This window comes from Thunnus thynnus, chromosome 17, assembly GCF_963924715.1.
Source record: "Thunnus thynnus chromosome 17, fThuThy2.1, whole genome shotgun sequence".
Taxonomy (NCBI): Eukaryota; Metazoa; Chordata; class Actinopteri; order Scombriformes; family Scombridae; genus Thunnus; species Thunnus thynnus.
Window position 1 is genome coordinate 3,671,159 of NC_089533.1, and position 20,334 is coordinate 3,691,492.

Here is a 20,334-nt window from a genome sequence, read left to right on the forward strand (position 1 = left end):
AGAATTAAAATGGCCTTGCTTTTCTTGTCTTTTAGTTCTTTCCATGTGTGAGATGAGGAGATGGATGTTTGTACTTGCAGGAGTTCTCTGTGCACGGGAAATCTAGACTGCAAGTATAATGGAAATTTCTTTTGATTTAGTTGATATAATATATATATGTAATATATTTAAAATTACACATTTATGTAGTTGATTTCATAACTAATTAAAAAAAACACCACAATACACAGATCATAGTAAAATACAAAATACAAAACAGTCTTTACAGCTCTTCAGATCATATGAAAACACAAACAGAAAAAGGACTTTGAGTTCAAGATTTGGTACCTGAGTTTAATTACTGGGGCTTCTACTATTTGCTCAAAAAAAAGGAAAAGAAAAAAAAGAAAATAAAGCCCCAAACCCTCCCATAGAAATAAAAGTCTTAACAAAAACTGAACATTTGAAGTAAGGTAGAATTTGTTGCAGAACTGCTGTATTGATCTGCATTAATCATACAAGTGTTTCTATTTTTTGGTTGATTTTGGCTTATAATTGTTTCCAGGAATGACTCATTTTGAAAACATTTGTCCCAAAACTAACTTTGAAGAGTAATTTCACTGATGCTCTCTTTCCAACAAATTATCTCCAGTTCTTGGACCTGTTCTGTTCAAGATTCTTGGATTCTTGGAACTTTGGTGCTATTAATGATCCAGCACACGTTTCCACTATTCTTGAGCGGAACCATTATAATCAAGGATGCATCATCAACCCATTCCCATTCTGTAAAGTCAAAACACCAACTACTGTTTGTGTATACCAGTAAATAAACAGGTTGCCATCGCCTTGCGAGCAGTGAATACCAGAGCGTAACTCATCAAGACCCCTGATGCTAGGAAGCTGATAGAGATGGCAACTTCCTAGAGCACTTAAATGTGTTGGGCAGCCATATTCCTATAATAGCACCAGAACTGTACGTGACAATCACGATAGAGAAGGATGGTATTCTATCATACTGCAGGCTGTTGTTGATGGAAAGGGTCTGTTCTGGGATGTGGGTGTTGGCTGTCCGAGGAGTGTGCATGATGCACGAGTGCTGAAACAGTCACATTTGTGTGGAGCGGTGAGCGATGGACAGTTATTAAGCCAACACACTGTCAATATCTCTGGCCAGGATTTAGGACACTACTTAATTGGAGACCCGAACCCATGGCAAACTTGGCTCATGAAGCCTTTTTTTGATACTGGCAGACTGACCCCACAGCAACAGAGGTGCAATGCCAGATTAAGCAGTGCAAGGACAATTGTGGAGATGACCTTCATGAGACTAACAGGTAGATGGATGTGTCTCCTAAAGAGAAATGACTGCCTATTGGACCTTACAAAGGAGATGGCTCTGGCCTGTCGTGTGTTGCACAATATTTGTGAAGATTATGGGGATCAGTACTTGGAAGACATTCCAGTGATGCATGTGAACATGGAACCTACTGTTTGTGTGTTACAAGCATGTCAACAGCATGAAGGAGCTGATGTGTGAGCTGCATTGGTAGAGTATGTCAACTCTGACTGATGGACTGAGAAGAATTGTGCTGTACATATTGTTTTATTTTTTTTTTTTGCAAATATGCATATGCATTCTGTATATATTTAGTTATTATACACTGTTTTTATGTAGCATAGTTGAGAGAGTAGTTGCATTTTTGGCATTTCACTGTACACAATATTGTAGCAAAGTTCTTAATTAAAAGAAAATAGGACTATCTGCAATACCTTTTTTAAATGTAACAAATGAAAATAAAAAGAGACTGTGTAAATGTCTGTGGTAAAAAAAAAAAAACATCGTTAAAAATATTCTTTAACACTGTATCTTAACATAAGTAATTGAAAATCAAGTATAAAGTATATAGAAATATAAAAATGTAAACAAAGAAACGTCAAGATAACAAACTTAAAAAGAAACAAACTGACTCCAAATGTCAGACAACTTTTTTTTTAAACAAAAGTAACAGTTCAAATAAAAGTAATTACTGATTCTGATCCTCTTCCTGATTCGGATTCCCTCTATGGCAGTGACAATCCTTTCAACCAGCCCCAGCGGAGAAGTGGCAGACTGCTGCATGTATTTCAACATCCTGTCCTCTCTCTCCTTAGCTCTGTCATCCACTCTCTCTATATACTCAAGGACATCCTGGACGTCTTGTCTCTTCCTTTTTTTCTGAGTAAAATAACAGCATTGGTATAAAAAGAAAACTTTTATTAATCAATGCAGAAATAATTTTACGTTAATTACTATGTATGGGAACAATATACTTTCTGAATATTCAGTAGCAGGTCAGATACATCTAATGGTTATAAACTGACCCTGGAAAAATACAGGAGACGCTGCCCAACATACTCACACTCTCTTGTCTTCGGTTACTCCTGTTCTTCAGGGATTTCTCCCTCCTCAGAAGCAACACTGGTACCAGGGTCTACTGGCACAGGGCTCAGTATCAGAAGTAAGTCTACTGGTGGAGATGTCCCTGATCTTGGACAATTCTAAAGGCAATCTTAAGTCAACTTACACATCACATGTAAGGCGAATGTACAGTATGTAAAAAGCTTGGAAATTTGGGCATGCTTAAAGTTGACAGTAAAGTCACCAACCTACAATGTTTCCCAAAATAAACTTTGCACATGTATTTAAAAGACAGAATATTGTAATATATTTAAGATGTTTGCACAGCCTTGCAGACATCACACCCCCTACATCATATCACCTACCGAAATTTAGATAGTGATGGAAATGTAATAACGGAACAACATGTAGGCTAATGGAATTATTCCAAGTTACATATTTAATCAACATAAATTACAATTATCTATACACAATGTACAATGAGTGGTATAAAAAGACAACATAATGCAGTCAACCTACTGTGACTGTATGCCCATGTAGATTGGGGATGCAATGTTGCTGGACTCAGCTGTGGTCCCAGTCATCTGGTTTGCTGGTCTCTGACTCATCACATCATCAAGGAGATCATAACATGGTAACATATTACCCTGTCCAGCTCCACTTTTTGACAACTCTGTTTTTGAGTCTTGGTAATCCTTCTTAAGTGTTTTTAGTTTGTTTATCATTTGTTCTTGCGTTTGAGTGAACCCAGCATACAGCTTACTCTTTCTTCTAGCTTTTCCTGAAACTCAAGAGATGACCAAATCATCACCAAGGGCTGGGTTTCGTAGGCAGAACTCTGCATGCTCTTTTTTTCGACAATTTTTTCACTCGACTTTCCAACCTGTAGAATTAATGACTCACTCATTTATGTCATGGCAGTTTGCAGTCCAGGTCAAGGAAAACCTTCTATTTTTTGGTTCCAGCTGGGAAACCTACTTTCAACGGTACAAACCAATTTTATTTTTGGTTGAAATGCTCCAAATGGTTCAAAATTAGGTTTGCAAACCAGAACAGAACCTGGTCCATGTTAGTGGAAAAGGGGTATGAGAGAAAAGCACTGGAATACAGTCTCTTAAAGCAGTTGAGGATTAAAATGATCAACAACTTCAATTAAACTCCAAACTTGAAATGTCATTTTAAGTATAGTCCTCTTTTCTTTTCATCTCCACCCAAAAATGTTAGCCTGATCCTTGCTCTCCTAATCGGTCATCTCTGTCTGTGCTGCAGAATGAGTAAATTTTGCAGAGTGGAACCTCCTGCGTACTGCATGTATCACAGCAGATTTATGTGGTCATTTCTCCTGCGTCGACACTGAGTCACATTTGGCCTTGTGAAGAAAATCAATAACAAAAATGATCAGGAGTCAACCATCTGTAATGTCTATGATGGTGAAATCCATAGGAGAGTATGAGGATGAGTCGATTCCTTGTTGCCAGACTGCAGGCTCATTAACTACGGAGCAGAAAACAATTCATGGATCAAGCCAAACTGATGGATTGCATTGTCTAGAGGAAGAGGGAGCTGAGGATATGCTTTATGACACTGGTACTGTAACTACATTTCCTGGCCTTGAAGACAGTTTTGAGATGTTGCAAGTAGTTTATGATGTTGGTACACAACAGCTGATTAATATCCACTGAAACGGCTGTTGTTGATTTTCTTTACACTTTATTTATCCAGAGTTTGCTAGGCAGGAACACTCTGGTGTTTGTCTAGTGTCATTTTGATAAAGAAGGTAGATAGGGTGGAAAAAAAGCACCACATGGGCACTTGAGCTGACCAAGGCGGCATTTAAACTGAGTAGAAGACTGCAGGGGCATCTGAAACAACTTCAGGGGTATTTGGGTCAACTAGAAAGGCAGGAGAGCTGACCAGAGGGTCACATCAGCCAATTACTGGGGCATCTGGACTGACTAGAAAGGTACTTGGGTTGACTTGAAGGTCATTTAGGCTTGACGATTACTTGAGTATTGGGACAGACCAGAAGAGCACTTTGGAAGGAGTATTTGGATCGAGTAAAAGGGAACACAGGTATTATAGGACCCATTTAGACCAAATAGAGGCCAGTAAAGATGATTAGAGGAGCATTTGGACTGACTAGAGGGGCAGTAGAGATGACTACAGGGGCATTTGGACCAATTAGAGGGGCAGTAGAGATAACCAGAGGAGCATTTGGACTGAACTGATTAGAGGGGCAGTAATGATGAACAGAGGAGCATTTGGAATGACTAGAGGGGCAGTAGAGATGACCACAGGGGCATTTGGACTGACTAGAGGGGCAGTGGTGATGTCCAGTGAAGCATTTGGACTGACTAGAGGTTCTGCATTTGGATGGAGCAGAAGGGCACTTTGGAGCATTTGGATCAAATAAAAGGGCACTTTGGCTCACCATACGGGCATATGAACTGACTAGAGGGGCAGTTGGGTCGACCAGAATAGTGATGCAAATTCTGACTCTTTTTGGGGAGCTCTTTAGAGATAATTTGGCTCAGCTCAGCAATTTAGTGCCACTTTCGGCTTTTATAATTCAGCCAAATTTAGCAATGTTCTGACCCATGATTGGTATGTGTGCATATATAGCACTTAAATTATTCAGTGTAATTATACTAAGCCTTATAATTTCCAGAATACCATAATTTAACATTATGTTTGGTATAAAAACTTCAATCCTTTCATGCATGAATTATGATAACCTCAGTCAGGATTTTTTTCCGAAGTGTTTTTATTCCTCTTTAGGCATGAAAAAATAAAACTGAACTTTGAACTTGAACTTAAACACGCATTTTTCGAGGAGTTTGTCCAACTTAGTGGACAGATGATTGATTGTCATTTTCTCCCGACATAAAATCAATACTTGGAAAGTTTAACAATTGTATTACTCCTTAGTTGTTAACTTGATGTTACAAAAGAAGAAAGAATACATGTTTACGCCCATGTTTGGACAAAAAAGGCACTTGGGATAACCAAAGAGGCACTGGGTAGGTATTTTTGGGCAAATATGTCTTAAAGTGGAGGCATATCCTGGTTAAATTTACATTTTAAAAATAACAAAAAGGGAACACCACTTCCAATGGAGCAGCACCACTGCAACATCCAGCAGTTAAGAACCTTGCTCAAGGGCAACCCAGTGGTTATTATAGACAAATGGGCAAATGGTTCTCAATTACCTCCCAGGTAAGATTTATCGTGCTGGTTTGAACATCAAACTAGCAATATTTGGTTAACCCAACCTTTTATGTCAAAGCTGCCCTTATCATCATCTTTTGCAGATAGAGGAAGTGTCTCATATTAATCAGTCCCTTCAGTTTACAGATTCAGTAAAGTAATCCTGTTAAGCCATCCCTTTAAAAAAAAAAAGGTTAAATGGACAAACATGTTGACATTGGGGTTTCTTCAGGGAACATTAAGCTTGTATTGATTTTATCTTGATTACCTACAGGCTTCCAGCGTGCATACAAACACAGTCTCAACAATGTTCTTACAAATGAACTCTGAAGAAAAGGTGAATCAACGGATGCGAAACAGAATTTTTCTCATTTTTTGCTTAACCTTGGCTGTGGCACTGTCTCATTACCAGAAAGGAAATAGCTCTCCATAATGATCTGGCATGTCCTCCTTTCATGTCCCTCTCATAGACATGGTAAATGAAATGGAGGAGGAAGGGAGGACCCCATTAAAGCACTCCCATTGCCCTTGCACAAGACATGCAACGCCAGAAGATTAAGTGCATGATGAGAGGAAGCATATGACTGATATGGGATTTTGAAGGTCAATATAAGATGACATTAGAGGTGGATGACACTGATCAGCTGATGTCCAATTTAAAAAACATTGGCCTGACTGACCAGCAGCCCCACACACACTGGTCAAACCTTTGCTATAACACTTGTAGATATACATTCTCTATCGTTTTGTATTCATTTCAGTTGGTGGGTTTAGACACTGTGCTCAAAAGGAAACATTATTTGCTGCTCCACATGACAGGCAGCCTCCAGAGCTTCAAAATACAGTCACATGTTGGCTCAAACTGGCCTGACAGCATCATAATGTCATACTGCATTGTGCAATTGCATCAATATTGAAATACCTCCCTTCCTTTGTGAGTTTGGGAATTTCTCACAGTGGTTGAGGATGATTCGTGAGCTGGCCCTAAATCAGTGGATCCTCTGAGACCTCTGGATACCTGCATTTAGGCTCATGCAGGTTTGTAAAAATCCAAGCAAATACTGATGCAAATGCCACAGATATAATGATATAAGTGACACAACATGTGTAGAAAGCTGCTACACACTTTGCCTGTGCAGGTGGTGTCTCATTATAACTCATCTCTAAGTTGACTTTGATAGATGTCACTGGAATCAGGGGTTTGAATTAGGTTCATGGGCAGATCTATTCTCTACAGATCAAATTAACAGTCTATCCACATACAGAAACTCACTTCAGTTCTGTGACATGTAAGTCTTTTTTTTTGGCAGACTGAACTGGCGTTAAACTTACTAAGAGCAGTCCAGGACAAAAAGTCCCATTTCACTTCCCAATTCATTACTATCCAATTCGCTTTGTAGCTTTAGTGGAGGATATTACTCCATTATTTCTGGGCTTATTTTGCCTGTAATAGAATAATCATCAATGTTAGCTAATAAAAGTACAAGGACGTCCATCCAAGCCAAGAAAACAATTGTCAATAGGACAAGTTTTTCAAAGATGAGACTAATATCATGCAAGAAAATTGATAAAATGATTAATACTGATATGCAGTAGTAGGACTTGCACAAGGATTTTGTTTTCTTGCTATATTTGTCTGTTAGCAGTCTTGAACCTAATGTGATTCTAAGGAAACTGTTTCATCAGACTTTACATCAGGACAAATGAATATTGGATTTTTGTTGTCATCACTTTGGCTATTAATTGAGAGTTTTAATGTCTTAATATGGTTGTGCTAAGTGCTATTTCCACTTTTCCAATTATAAGTCTATATAAACAGAGATTTCTTGTATTATGTAGCAAAAAAGCTCATGGGTCCCCGACTGAATTAAAAAGTATAAGTACTGGAATCAGCCTTCAAAGGACAGTTTTAGTTGAAACCTGTTACTATTGTCAAATAATTCCTAACCTTTCCATAATTCAGTATTTTGAATACAATGTTTCAGTTACTTACCTTTTCAATATTTGCATACACATATTTTCTTCCTATGTTTGGACAATTGCTAAAGTTGCCTGTTTTATATGCAGCACTCTTTGCATAAAGTATAGATATTAGGTTTTTCTCCCCTTGCCTTCCTCTATCTGGTGAACTCTGTCTTATTTTTATTCTTATCCACACTTTGACCCTCACACCACCCCCAATACAGCTCCCACTGTATTCTCAAAGTGACTCTTAGCATCTGGGAAAATTTATGGAGTGTGAGGCAATTTATTCAGTGTGGATGTTCCGAGAATTCAGGAGCCGCTCTGTGGACGAAAGCAGGGCTCAAGAGGACAGTAGAACGATACCAGAAGCTATGTGCCTGTGTGTGTTTGTGTGTGTGTGTGTGTGTGTGTGCCTTAAAATGTCTGTTGTCAAAATTAATTTGTTTACAAAAAAGAAAAGTACAGAAAAAAAGAGATACTTCTTAAGAATTTTGTAAAGTTGCCTGACTTCCCCATTTTTTAGATGCTTCGTATGTGTTTTATTTAGAGGTTTAATGATGAGGTTTCTGTAAGACGCCGCTCACATGAACACATATTAATTTGAATGCAAGTGAGCTGTGCTGCAGAGCAGATAAGTGGCATGACATTAGTAACATGAATATGGCTTAAAGGAGGAGGGAGGAGAACCAGCGGAGGTCATAAAATCAATTGTGTTTGCAAATGGTCTCGAGCCACTGCTTTTTGTGTTAATTGATCAAACTGCAGCTTAATGAATAGCATGCCACTTTAATGGAGGATGAATACTCATCAATGTCACAGGGTCAGTAAGTCAATTGCCCCCCCAAAAAACAGAAGGAGGATCGTGTGGCTTTCATTATTATTATTATTATTACTATTATTATTAGGGTTTTATATAATGTTTTCTGGGATTAAACACGTCCACTTGACATGAAAAAAGAGCTCACACTGAGAGGTGGACTTGAAATGTAAAATATTCAAAAGAATACACTTTAAAACACATCTTTCCACAACTCTCCTTTCAGCTGTCACATCAAAAAATCTGAAAGAGTTAAGGTCATTTAATTTGCATGATCAAGCCGATGGCGGACGTATCATCACCGCCGTCACAATGCAGAGAAATGCTTGTGAACAGCAGGTCACTGGTTTTGAACGCCGGGTCCAGATGGCAAAAAGTGGTCGCAGAAAGTGAATGATTAAAGAAAAAAATGTAAACTGGCTTGGGACTTTCAGAGTAAGGCCATATGGTCTTCATTTTCATCAAATTTTCAAGGACACAGATGTCAAATGCCTGGACAAAAAGGTCAACTATCACAGTTTTGCGCCCAAGGAAAAAGATTTTCATATGTCAGTTATTATACTATTTATTGAGCCATAATAAATAAAGTATTCATATATAATTTACTTATATGTCTCATAATTTGGAAAAGTGATGTACAAACAACATATTTGATAATTGAAAACAAAGAATAATGCATAGTAAACAAGGACACGTTTCATCAAGCATTAAAAGCTGTGGGAAAAAAAGGCATTTGAGACATGATTTGAATGTGAGGCTGCAGATCTAATATGCAATGTCTAAATTACTGAGTGCTTTAAAAACAAATTGTAAATGTTTGGCATTCCAGGAAGTATTGTGCTTGGAAAGCTACGGATTTTCAGCATCACTTAATCTGTCCTTCCTGCTTGTGACCTGTTTCACCAAACAGAACAAACAGAGTGTGCAGGCGCTAGAATAAAAATAAGGAAACTGAGATAGCTCCCAGTAGATTCAACAGACCAGATGGGAGCCGTCAGTAAAGTGTGCAGATTGTTTGTCTAACTTCAGTCTTCAGTTGCCTAACCTTAACCACACACTCTACCAAAACCACATTCTTTCTCTAACCTTAACTATAACATAGTTGCCATGTGCAGATATTTTAGAAAGAAAAAAACTGAAAGCATGGCATTGAACCTTAAAATTCTTCAGATTTATTGAGCAGTTTTGCAGAAACATCCAATATTTATGTTCTTGTCTGGCAATAGGGTTGCAAGTTGTGATGAAATTAAAGCATGAATTAATGTATAAAGGGTATAAAATGCTAGGATGGGCTTATCTTTGTTGTCAGTACAAGGTAAGAGGTAATAAGACATTCCAATAAGTCCCCCTCCACTCAAAAACATGTTTTTCTTCTTGTTTCTTCAGTTGGATGTTTAAGCTTCACTGTGCAGAATGATGTTCTGTTTGACACTGGAAGGCTGTTTTCACTTTCATCTGCTGAAACTATGCTCAAATTTTAAGGGGCAGGACTACGTGCATGATTTGTGACTTCACAAAGAGTTTGGAAGCCAATGCTGGTCAAATATGCAAATTGCACAAGTGTGATGTGGAAACTTGAAGCGTCCTGTGCACAAACACTGAGACTTTACAGTGAAGTAGGAGACATCTTGTGTCCAACAGTTAAACCTCTGAAATGAAAAATATTTGCATAATTATAGATTCTGAAATTTTTAATGGATTTCAACAAGATCATTTAACTAACTCTTGCACTTTCTTGTTCTATCTTCGCCTGGGACTTGACGTATGGATCAGTCAAATGATGCAGTTAAATGATGACATAATCTAAACCCAGAATACAGTACAGCCACTGTAAGCAGAGAGCTGCCAGCACTATTTCTGTTTGCGTCATTTCATTCCCCTGCTCTTCTGGCACCACAGACCCTCACATTTGGGCGGCCATCTTTTCCTGAGAGTACACTTCAGAGGAAGGCTCCTATGGGACCCTGACTTATCTGCAGGCCTTGGATAATGGATGATGGAAATCAGGCTCCATCATGGCCACCAATCTGCTCCGCTGAGGGCTTCTGGCCCTGCTTACCGGCTGGCCCAGAAGCCTGGCATTCGCTCAGCACCAGCACACGCTGATGGTTGCTTACTAACCCTGGGCCCAGATGCCAAGGCATCTGCCTGCAGATATAACGTAATGCTGATGCCCTGTGGGCCCGGAGGACTGGCTGGATGCCCGCAGCCTGGAACCACGTCTGTCTCTCCGGCTTATGAATCCATCCTCTACAGACTTAAACTGCTTCATTTCATCTATCCATTGTCATTTCATAGATAGTCAGGATTTGTGCACGTTTGTGATGGACATAAAGGACATCTTTGTTGATTGATAAATTCAAGAGGCATCATTTTATTTGACCATATTTATTATTTTATTTAGATCTAATGCATTTTTATATCACAGTTTCTTTGGATGCTATAAGACATAAATATTACATTTTTGAGTTATTTTTTTCTTGCAGAATTCAGATATTTAGTCAGTGATGATACAGTGTGGTATCTAATATGCTTTGTACTGACTTTCCTCAGTCAGAGGAACCTAAATTGACTGCAGTTCAGGAGAAGCTCAGTTGGCTCTAATGGCTCTGTTCCATTCAAGTGTCCCAGTAAACCCTATCGGTGAGACAGCATGCACGATTAGGGGCCTGGGACTGGCTTACCTACAGTAAAAGCTCCTTTAGACTGTGTGACAACAGCAGCAGTCACATTGTGAGAATTTGCTCTTAAATTTCAAGTTTTTTGTCTCTTGTTGCAAAACCTCTGCATTCGTCCATCAGTAGACGAGTCTCACAGTGAGATCTAGGAGCACTGTTTTGGTTTGAAGACCAAAGATTTCACCACGTTTCTTTCACGATAGTCAACTTTCATCTCACACAGCTCAAAATTACAGTGTAAAAGGGCCTTAAATAAATGTTAGGATTAAATGAATGTCTGTCCTGAAGAAGGGAAGATGTCCATCTGTATATAACCAATTCCTGCCACTCAAATAAATAATATGTTGACGCTGTCAGACAGGTTTTCAATTACTATATTATTTAACTATATTTTAGTTGTGGTTTATTATTGAGGATGTAGTTACTGGACCTCATAATGTAAAGAGATATATAGTTTACATACAGTACATGAAGGGGGCAGAACTGACATACAATCCAGCTTTAATGATGAAGATAGACTTTGACAATGGCTTAGATATAACAGATAGTCAGACTTCAGATAGACGTCTAAATTCATCCGTTGCACAAAGCAGTTTAGTTCTTGACTATCTTAAGTAGGACTACGGTGCAATGAATTCTGGGTAAATTAAAACCTTTTTCAAAACAAAGAAAAAATGGCTGATGTGTCTATTGGAGGAATTTAAGTTACAAGGACATTTTACTTGTAAAATACTTGGAAAAAATCTGAAATGGAAAAAAATTACAGCAGCAGTGAATGATGTTAATCCCACAGTTGAGAGGAACATCAAAGATGTTCAAAAAAGATATAAAAACATGGTACAAGACGCAAAGAAAGAAATGTTTTCCTCTTTTTTTTGCTTGGTTCTGCAGGTCAGTTGGTGTCACTGATTGTTACCATGGTAACATGGGTCTTAGGCCTAAGTTAGCCTGGAGGTAAAGTGTCCTTAAAATTGGCTTAAAATTAGCGAGTATTTAATTTTGCGAAACAGTCTAATCTATGAGCAAAATTAAGACTGGCCTAACACTACAGACCAGTCTAAAATGGTCATATAAAAAAATATGTTTCTATTTTTTTTTTTTTAATTTTTATTTGTTTGTTTATTTAACAGGGACAGTGCACATTAATAAACATTGCTGTAAATGCGCCAGAGTTAGCCAAGAGGCTATTTTTCATCTGTAGTCCCTGGACAGATGTTACAGAGTCACCCTAAAGAATATGAAACTGAGATTGAAATTACAAAGTTACTGAGGTCATTTATAAGCATGCGGAACAATTAATAAAATGAAGAAAGAAGAGCATATATAATATTAATAAAAAACATCATTCAGGACATCCTTAAAACAACACAGAGACTCATGATATAAGATATGCAAGACAATAAAAACATGAAGATATTAATGTTAATAGAAAAGAAGTTAGAATAAAACCACACTGAGCTGCATCGTTAGACACTAACTAGAACATGCAAAGCAGAAGCACAGATACAAAAAGCATGCACAGTATGTAAAACACATAAATTAGTCTGACACAATAAAAGCAGAACCACAATAAGACATGCAGGTACATGAAGGCAGACTGGCAGTAGCGAGATAGCGAGATAGCAAGATAGCGACAGGTGACAGCAGACAGCAAGGTGCGACTAAGTCTTTAATTAACCATTTCTCATATGAATGATAAAAACTGTAATTATCTGTGCCATATTCATACAAATAAATATATAAAAATATAAATGAAATTAAATATCTAAATATATGATGTATTTCATATATTAAAGCATTTGTCATTTAGATATTTGCTGTTGAAGCTGACCTGTCAGAAATGCTCTCCGAAGCACTGGATAGTTTTGAAAAATGGTCATACATAGATTGGAGTATTGATCTTTTTCCTTCTGCATATCAGTTCTGCATTTTAGAATTGGCAGCTCTGAGGGGTCAACAGTGTTGCTGCAATCCATACCAGTCTCTGCCTTACTGCATTACTTCAGACTTCCATTAGCCTAATCTACTGTACCCTCTGACCTTACGTAGACATCCCACCTCCCCCCCCTCCTCCTCTGGGCTTCATACAATTAAAAGCTACCACATATCCTGATGAAATGGATCCAGTCTATTCCTCAAAACTACATCGACATGACTACCCTGATACCACACACACACACACACACGTTTAGTCCTTCACTTACCAGATGCTTGTCAAAGACTGTCAAAGAATTAGAATGTGAAATAATAATATGAAATTTAAGATGAAATGTTTTCACAGTCCTCACTTCTACCAAACTTTGAGGTTTTGTATCATACACTAGACTACAATAAAAAAAAATGTGACATTACAAAAACTTTCTTTACATGAGAAACCTACAAATTTTAATGCCACTCCTTTCTTTACATACATTTTTCTTCTAGTTTTAAATATTTTTAATCAGGCTGTAGGATAAGTCCTCCTTGCCTTAGTTATTTCCTTCTCCATAAGTCCAAAAAACATAAAGAAAAATAAAGAAATTCAAATTATAACTGTATTTCTGACAGATGTTTGTGACTCAGGCCTCATCACCTGTATGTAGGACGCCAGGTTTTGGTTTTCACTATTGATGTCAGTCCGTGTTTGACTGATAAACCTGCAGTGCAACAACAACTGTTTGATCTTTGGATCTCAGTTGCATCATTTGGCTTTGAAACCTCACATAATAAAGGTGCTCATTATCAGACATCTTTTAAAAGTGACACAGTTGACTTGTGTGTTCTCCTCGCCTTTGTAAGTGTGATTTAGTTAGATAAAAGTTAAAAATACTTTTCATGTGCCCCCCCAACACCTCCACCCCCAACACCTCCAACCCTCACCCTCGTGGCTTTGTGTTTCCATCCGCAGAGCTGTCATTCCCGCGGTGGAAGCGGGGTTCAAGGATTCATCAAACAAACAGCAGGCCTTGGTCTCTGCAGAAACTTAGCTCAGCTGGTCAGCCCGGGTCCACACATCATGACTGAGCTAATGAGAAGGGCTGCGACGGGTCATTGTGTGTGTGTGTGTGTATTTGTGTGTGTGTGTGTGTGTGTGTGTGTGAGAGAGAGAGGGAGTGAGTGAAGTCTGGCTCTCTGCCAACTCTAACCGATCCAGGTGGTTTGATTAAACACATCACTAACACATTGTCTGTGGGTTAAGCAGGTCTGGGAGAAAACGTGAAGGGTAAAGTAGACGGAGTAAACAAACTGAAGCAGCTGGGCTGAAGGCACGAGTCAAAAAAGACTTCAGTAATTACATTTTTCCACATATCTCCAATATCCGGAGGCATTGTATTTTTCATTAGAAGCTATATTGACCTATTATTGCCTCCCTCTGCTGTGTGTCGACTCTCTGTCTTTAGAGCTGCTGAAACAACAGCAGCTTCTTCTTCTGTCATGGGACTGGTGTTTCGGCGAGTGTTTCTTGCTTTTTCACTGCCATTTGCGTTGCAGTCAACTCTGACCTGTTTATCAGTGACCTTTGAAACTATTAGGTGACTGTTGTCTGTGGCTTACAATTTTATTTTGAGCTATGTCTTTTATTGCTCATATTTTCTGTTATTATTTTAACTGTTCTGTTACCATTTAGCTATATTTATTGTTGTCTTGTTGAATTAATTCTTTTAAAGTTGGTTTTATTAAATCTTTTTCTTTCTAATCTATTATTTTCTTGTATTATTCATTGATTTTATTTTAATTTTTTGGTGTGCATTAGTCCCTCAATCCATATTTACCATCCTGTGAATAAGTCACGTAGAATTGTATTTGACTTGTATGAAAAATGCTATATAAATAAAGTTTGATTGATTGATTGATTAAGATGAAAGTGAACCATGAAGAGCTCATTGTCTATGAGTTCCCAGACTTGTGTGCCATCTTACAAGACAAGGCTGATGACGTTCTTGACTGAACCCCAAATTGCTTCCGATAGCTGCCATCAGTCTATGAATGTGTGCGTTAATGGGTGACTGTCAGCATGTATTGTAAAGTGCTTTAAGTGGTTGATAAGACTAGAAAGGCACTATATAAATGCAGTCCATTTACCATTCTATTTATTCACTAAATCCTGTGAAAAGACCAAAACTAACAATGAATTGATCTACTAACAAGCCTTGTGTCCAAATCCTGAACTATCTAATAGGGTTGTGCAGAGGGCCTATTATTTGTATTTGTATCTGTATTTGCTGAGGCAGCAAAATTATTTGTATTTGTATTCGACTAAAAGTGGAAAGAGGTTTAAAAATCCTGTTTTTGTTTTTATTATGCTTTTAATTTTAGAAAATTAAAGTGTTACAATAAGTGTTCATGAAGTGTTCCCTTGGGAGCACTTCATTTGTGTCAGTAGTTCACCTTTATCTCTGGAGAACACCCCCAACTCCAGGAGTGATGTCCAAATTAGGAAATGTGCGTCATGTAGCAGGTGGATGTGACTCCCCTCGTTGAGACCTGCTGATAGATGTAACAGTGGAGCAGAGGAGAGACACTGAGATAGTGATGTAACCAACCTGTGCACTGGTATTTAACATGTTTTTTTCCTTCCCGAAAACAAATAATTTTTAAAATATTTGTATGAAACAAATATTCGTAAGAAACCCCACTATTTGTACTTTGCGGAATAACGTATTTGTATTCGGGCACACTCCTACTGTCTAACGTTGCACTGGGTGACATGTTCATTACAAAGATTATGGGCGCAGTAGTTTCTTTAGAAACTGCTCAAAAGACTTATAACAGTGATCTTGTTTAACTTGTATGAAGTTAGCGTTAGAAAATGAAGTGCTCCGATGTGGAAATGTCCGGACCAGACGATAGTATCAGCAATAGAAATTCCACTTTTTCCCTTCGGGTCCTGTGTTATGTGTTCTGCTGTTGATGGCTGGATGCAATAAAGAGGCCGAGCATTGACCCCAAATTATCTCATTGACACACACACTGTAGTTTATTTTGACTCAATCTCACACACACACTGCTCCTGCTGCCAGAAATACTCACTAGAGCACCGAATGTGGATTCATCCGCCACTGAAAATAGTCCCTAACAAATGTGATATTTCCTCCTGTGTGAGTAACATCTGATAAAAGCTACTATGCATAGCCTTTTTAAAATATAGAAAATACATCTATGAGCTGTTTTTAAAGACATATGTCTACAGTAGGAACCAATGGGCTTGGAGCTGAGTGCGGCAGACAGGGCAGGAAGTCAGAGAGTATCGACTGACACATTATTAGTTTTGGCCTTTTCAAGAGATTTCTTGACAGTAAGGAAAACATAGAATAATGCCAGCATTATTTTTATGACGTGATATGATTCATAAAGTCATATCACATCAGCAGTGAGATGATACAGGTTTGTAAACAGGAGAGTAGTAAATAATGACACTTTCCTGCTAACTGGTGCACATTGGTGACAGAAACCGTTGCTGTACTTTGCCCCTGCTCTGTACTCTGAGAGCTTCTTTATTCCCTTTTCACTTCTCTCTCCAGATACCATCAGCTGATTGTTCCCAGCTGTGGGCTACAGATCAAGCCGTCAGTGGACAGTTTGAAACCCAGTCATCTAATCCCCAGCAGACAAGTTCCTTTATATCAGGACTCTATCTTGACTCTCTCTTCTGTGTGACCTGTGTGCTCTGTCAGTTGATCAGGTAGTTCTGTTGGATCTGCTGCTTTTTAGTTCATCTCAGCTACTTATGAAGACTGCAGTGAAAATGAACTGCTCAGTTAATTAAGACGTTAGACTCCCATCTTTTTGAAAACCATCCAAACCGAGCGCCTGAGGCTTGCAGCTGACTTTTCTACTACAGATGCACATCAGGAGCTACCTCTGACTTGATCTAATTTCAATATTTTCAATATTTGGAGGGATTCAAGAATGAAATTGTATTCATAAACTGTTCCCTGACGCTAGATAATAATCTTGTCAAGTATTTATGTGGTAAAATTGGGAATTGAATTGTCCTGCATGGCTCGTCTATGTTTGCCCACTTTCTGTGAATTCATACATAGTAAGGAGGAGTGAGAGGGAATGAATTAGTCACGTTACAAAGCCCACAGATCATAGAATTAGTCATTAATTACTTTGTGAAATGAATGAAGATTGGTCTGGTTAGTGAGCATGGTGAAAAAGTTCATACGGTTTATTCGTCTGCAGAGATTTACTTTAGGGTTCAAGAAATTAGAGTCAGTTCTCACACTTATTAAGTGCTTGTGGCATTAATCTGTCTTTGTCCAATTAAGAGTCCTGTTTCTATGATACTGAGCTTGAGTGAAAAAAAAAGCCAATCGCTCAGTGATATCAGTGAGACGGTTGATGAGTGCACCATGCTGGGAGGCATCTGTACTTAGCATTAATGGGATTCAACCAAGAAAACCTTTAAAAAAAGATAAAAACTCATCTTTTTACCTCTATGTGTCAATGTATGTTAAGTATGCATTATAACTACACAGTAAATGTATAACATGGATATATATATATACGGTACTGTATATTTGCAAGCTACTGTAGGACCAGCACATAAGGTGCAGACATTTTTTATTTATTGATTATTAACAAATATGCAGTAATTGCAGAAATACTGAGATTTGGATTTATTTCTACAGCATCCAAACTGGAAACATGAAAACTCTAATTTCCCTAATTTCTAATTTCCCTTTAAAATGTTTCTCCTTTGCTCTTTCATGCTTGAAGTGAGAGAAACACAGTTCATTCATCCTCACATTAAGTCAATGATCACAAAAATCAATATTTTTGTGATCATAATACACAAAAAATACACCAAAAAATACACAGAATACACAAAATGATACACAAAAATCAATATTTTTGTGATCATAATACACAAAAAATACACAAAAATACACCAAAAAATACACAGAATACACAAAATGATACACAAAAATCAATATTTTTGTGATCATAATACACAAAAAATACACAAAATACACAAAAATCAATATTTTTGTGATTATAATACACAAAAAATATTCAAAAATACACAAAAATGATACACAGAAAAATACACAAAAATCAATATTTTTGTGATCAGATTTTTTAATCTTGCAGTGTATATGTTTGAATTGAACTGTAACTGTGGCCTCTTTTCTTTTTTTTTCTTTTTTCTAGGCATTTTGCCTTTTTTGGATAGTGAGAATACAGACGGGAAACATGGAGAGAGAGGAGGAAGAGGGTGTATCCCAACAGCAGCCAGGATTGAACTCAGTTTTCACTCATGATAACGTGTCCAGAAATTGTATTTTTGGACACAAGACAGTGAAGAAATGCATTTGCATCTATTTTGTCCACACGCTGTGTCCAAAAACTGCCCTTTTCTGTAATATAAATACAAAAAATAATGACAGCAATTCACAATGACAGATAAACAATGACACATTCTAGCTGTTTAACATGTAAAATACATGTACAGTACATGTAAACCTGTGTGGTTATCCCTCCTCTGTTGCTCTTCCTCAATTTTTCCCCTTATTAAAGGTTTTTTATTTTGTCTGGAGTTTTTCTTTATCCGAGATTCAAAGGATAGAAGTTGTTGTATGTTGTACAGACCATAAACTTCTTTGAGACTTTATGACTCAAAGTAAAATTCACTTAACTCTTCCTAACTGGCTGGCTGTAATCTTTTTGATCCATAACTGGGCAGTTTAAATCCATATATTCTTCATAACTTGCTCCTATAATCCTGCATGACTACTTAATTCTTCTATCATGTCTTCATTTGAAATTATATTAGTCGTACTGTATGTTATTGAAATGACTTGTGAATATTATGGATTTCACAGCAAGATATTGCAAATCCCTGATGTAAACAGCTTTAACTTGGCTGCTGATGTGACATTAATAATCAAAGTTAATAGTTTTATATCACATAAAGCTCTAACTACAGCTCTGATATCTCCAGCAGCATGCAGTACAGTTCAGTACAGCACGTGTGTGGCTGTGGATATTTTAGACATGGCAAATTGCTGGTGATATTTTATCTGCATGTGTAGAATCATTTATCATCTGCACTGCAATCAGCCAGCCCCCCCATCAATTCTGCAGGTCTCAGAGTGGAGTGCAGAATACATAAATGCCTCATCACTGCACCAATAATGTCCCTGTTTGTCTCTGAGCCAAACCTGCAACCTACACGAGAGCCGGCAGCATGAGTTTCACAGATACATGGATCACTGATAACATCACTGCAGTTTTGCTATAGATGACTTTTCATATTCATTTGAAGTCAATCAGATTGTTTAGGGTTGATGATGAATGCTGTCCTTTAAAATGTGTGAGTTTAAATGACAGTTATGTTGAATCGCTGTGAGCTGTGATATTTCAAACACTACAGGATGGATGATTGTGTGACGGGGGAGATTCAAGGCTTCTGTGTTTGACTTATGTCTTAACTTGTGCTTCACTACTGTGTGACTTTTAAAGATTAAGAACTGAGTTTGGCTCACAGCCCCGCTCAGGGATTGATGTAAATAATGGTCAAAGTGAGGGCAAACTTTTATTTATTTAAGGGGTAAATCGTGTAAGCCAGCAAATCAAACTTTCTAAAAAATGGAGGAAGCCTAATAACTTGAAAGCATTTTTGAAAATCTCAGTTTTAACCTCTTCAGCTCCCCTGGGTCAGTCATTGCAAATTTGTGCTGTGCAACCAAACATTGTTCAAACTTGAGAACATTATTTCTAGTGGAGATCCCAAAGTGAGTATAAAATGATAAACAAGACGTCTAGAATACTTCCATCTGATGGTGCCTAAAAAAAACAAAAAGTACTTAAAAAATGGAGCTGACACAGAATACATACAGTGCTTTTGAGCCACTTGACGGGAAATATAAGGGATTTGTTTGAGGACCCCCTTTGAAAATGAGATGGTACATCTCAAGAGGTTGCTCAAATTAAAAATGTAGTTATTCATTAAACATTTTTAGATATATTTGTGCACATTATACTTTTTTAAAATATACATGTCATTATTTCCTTATCATAATATGCACCTGATGTGTTGACAGACAGGTGGTGGAGGGCAAATACAGCTGTTGTTATATCTTTTAAAAGATGATTATGATAATAATTATAATTATTTGTGTTTAATTATTTATTTGTATTTGGTGTTTTTCTTTATTATTAACTAACAAAACTAACACTTACACTTAGCCTGTGAGCTAGTTCAGGCTTTTTATTGTGCACATTTATTTAACATTCTTGCAATATTTTATAATTTTTTTGTTTTTATTTTACAACAGTTATTTTTATTTTTACATAGAATT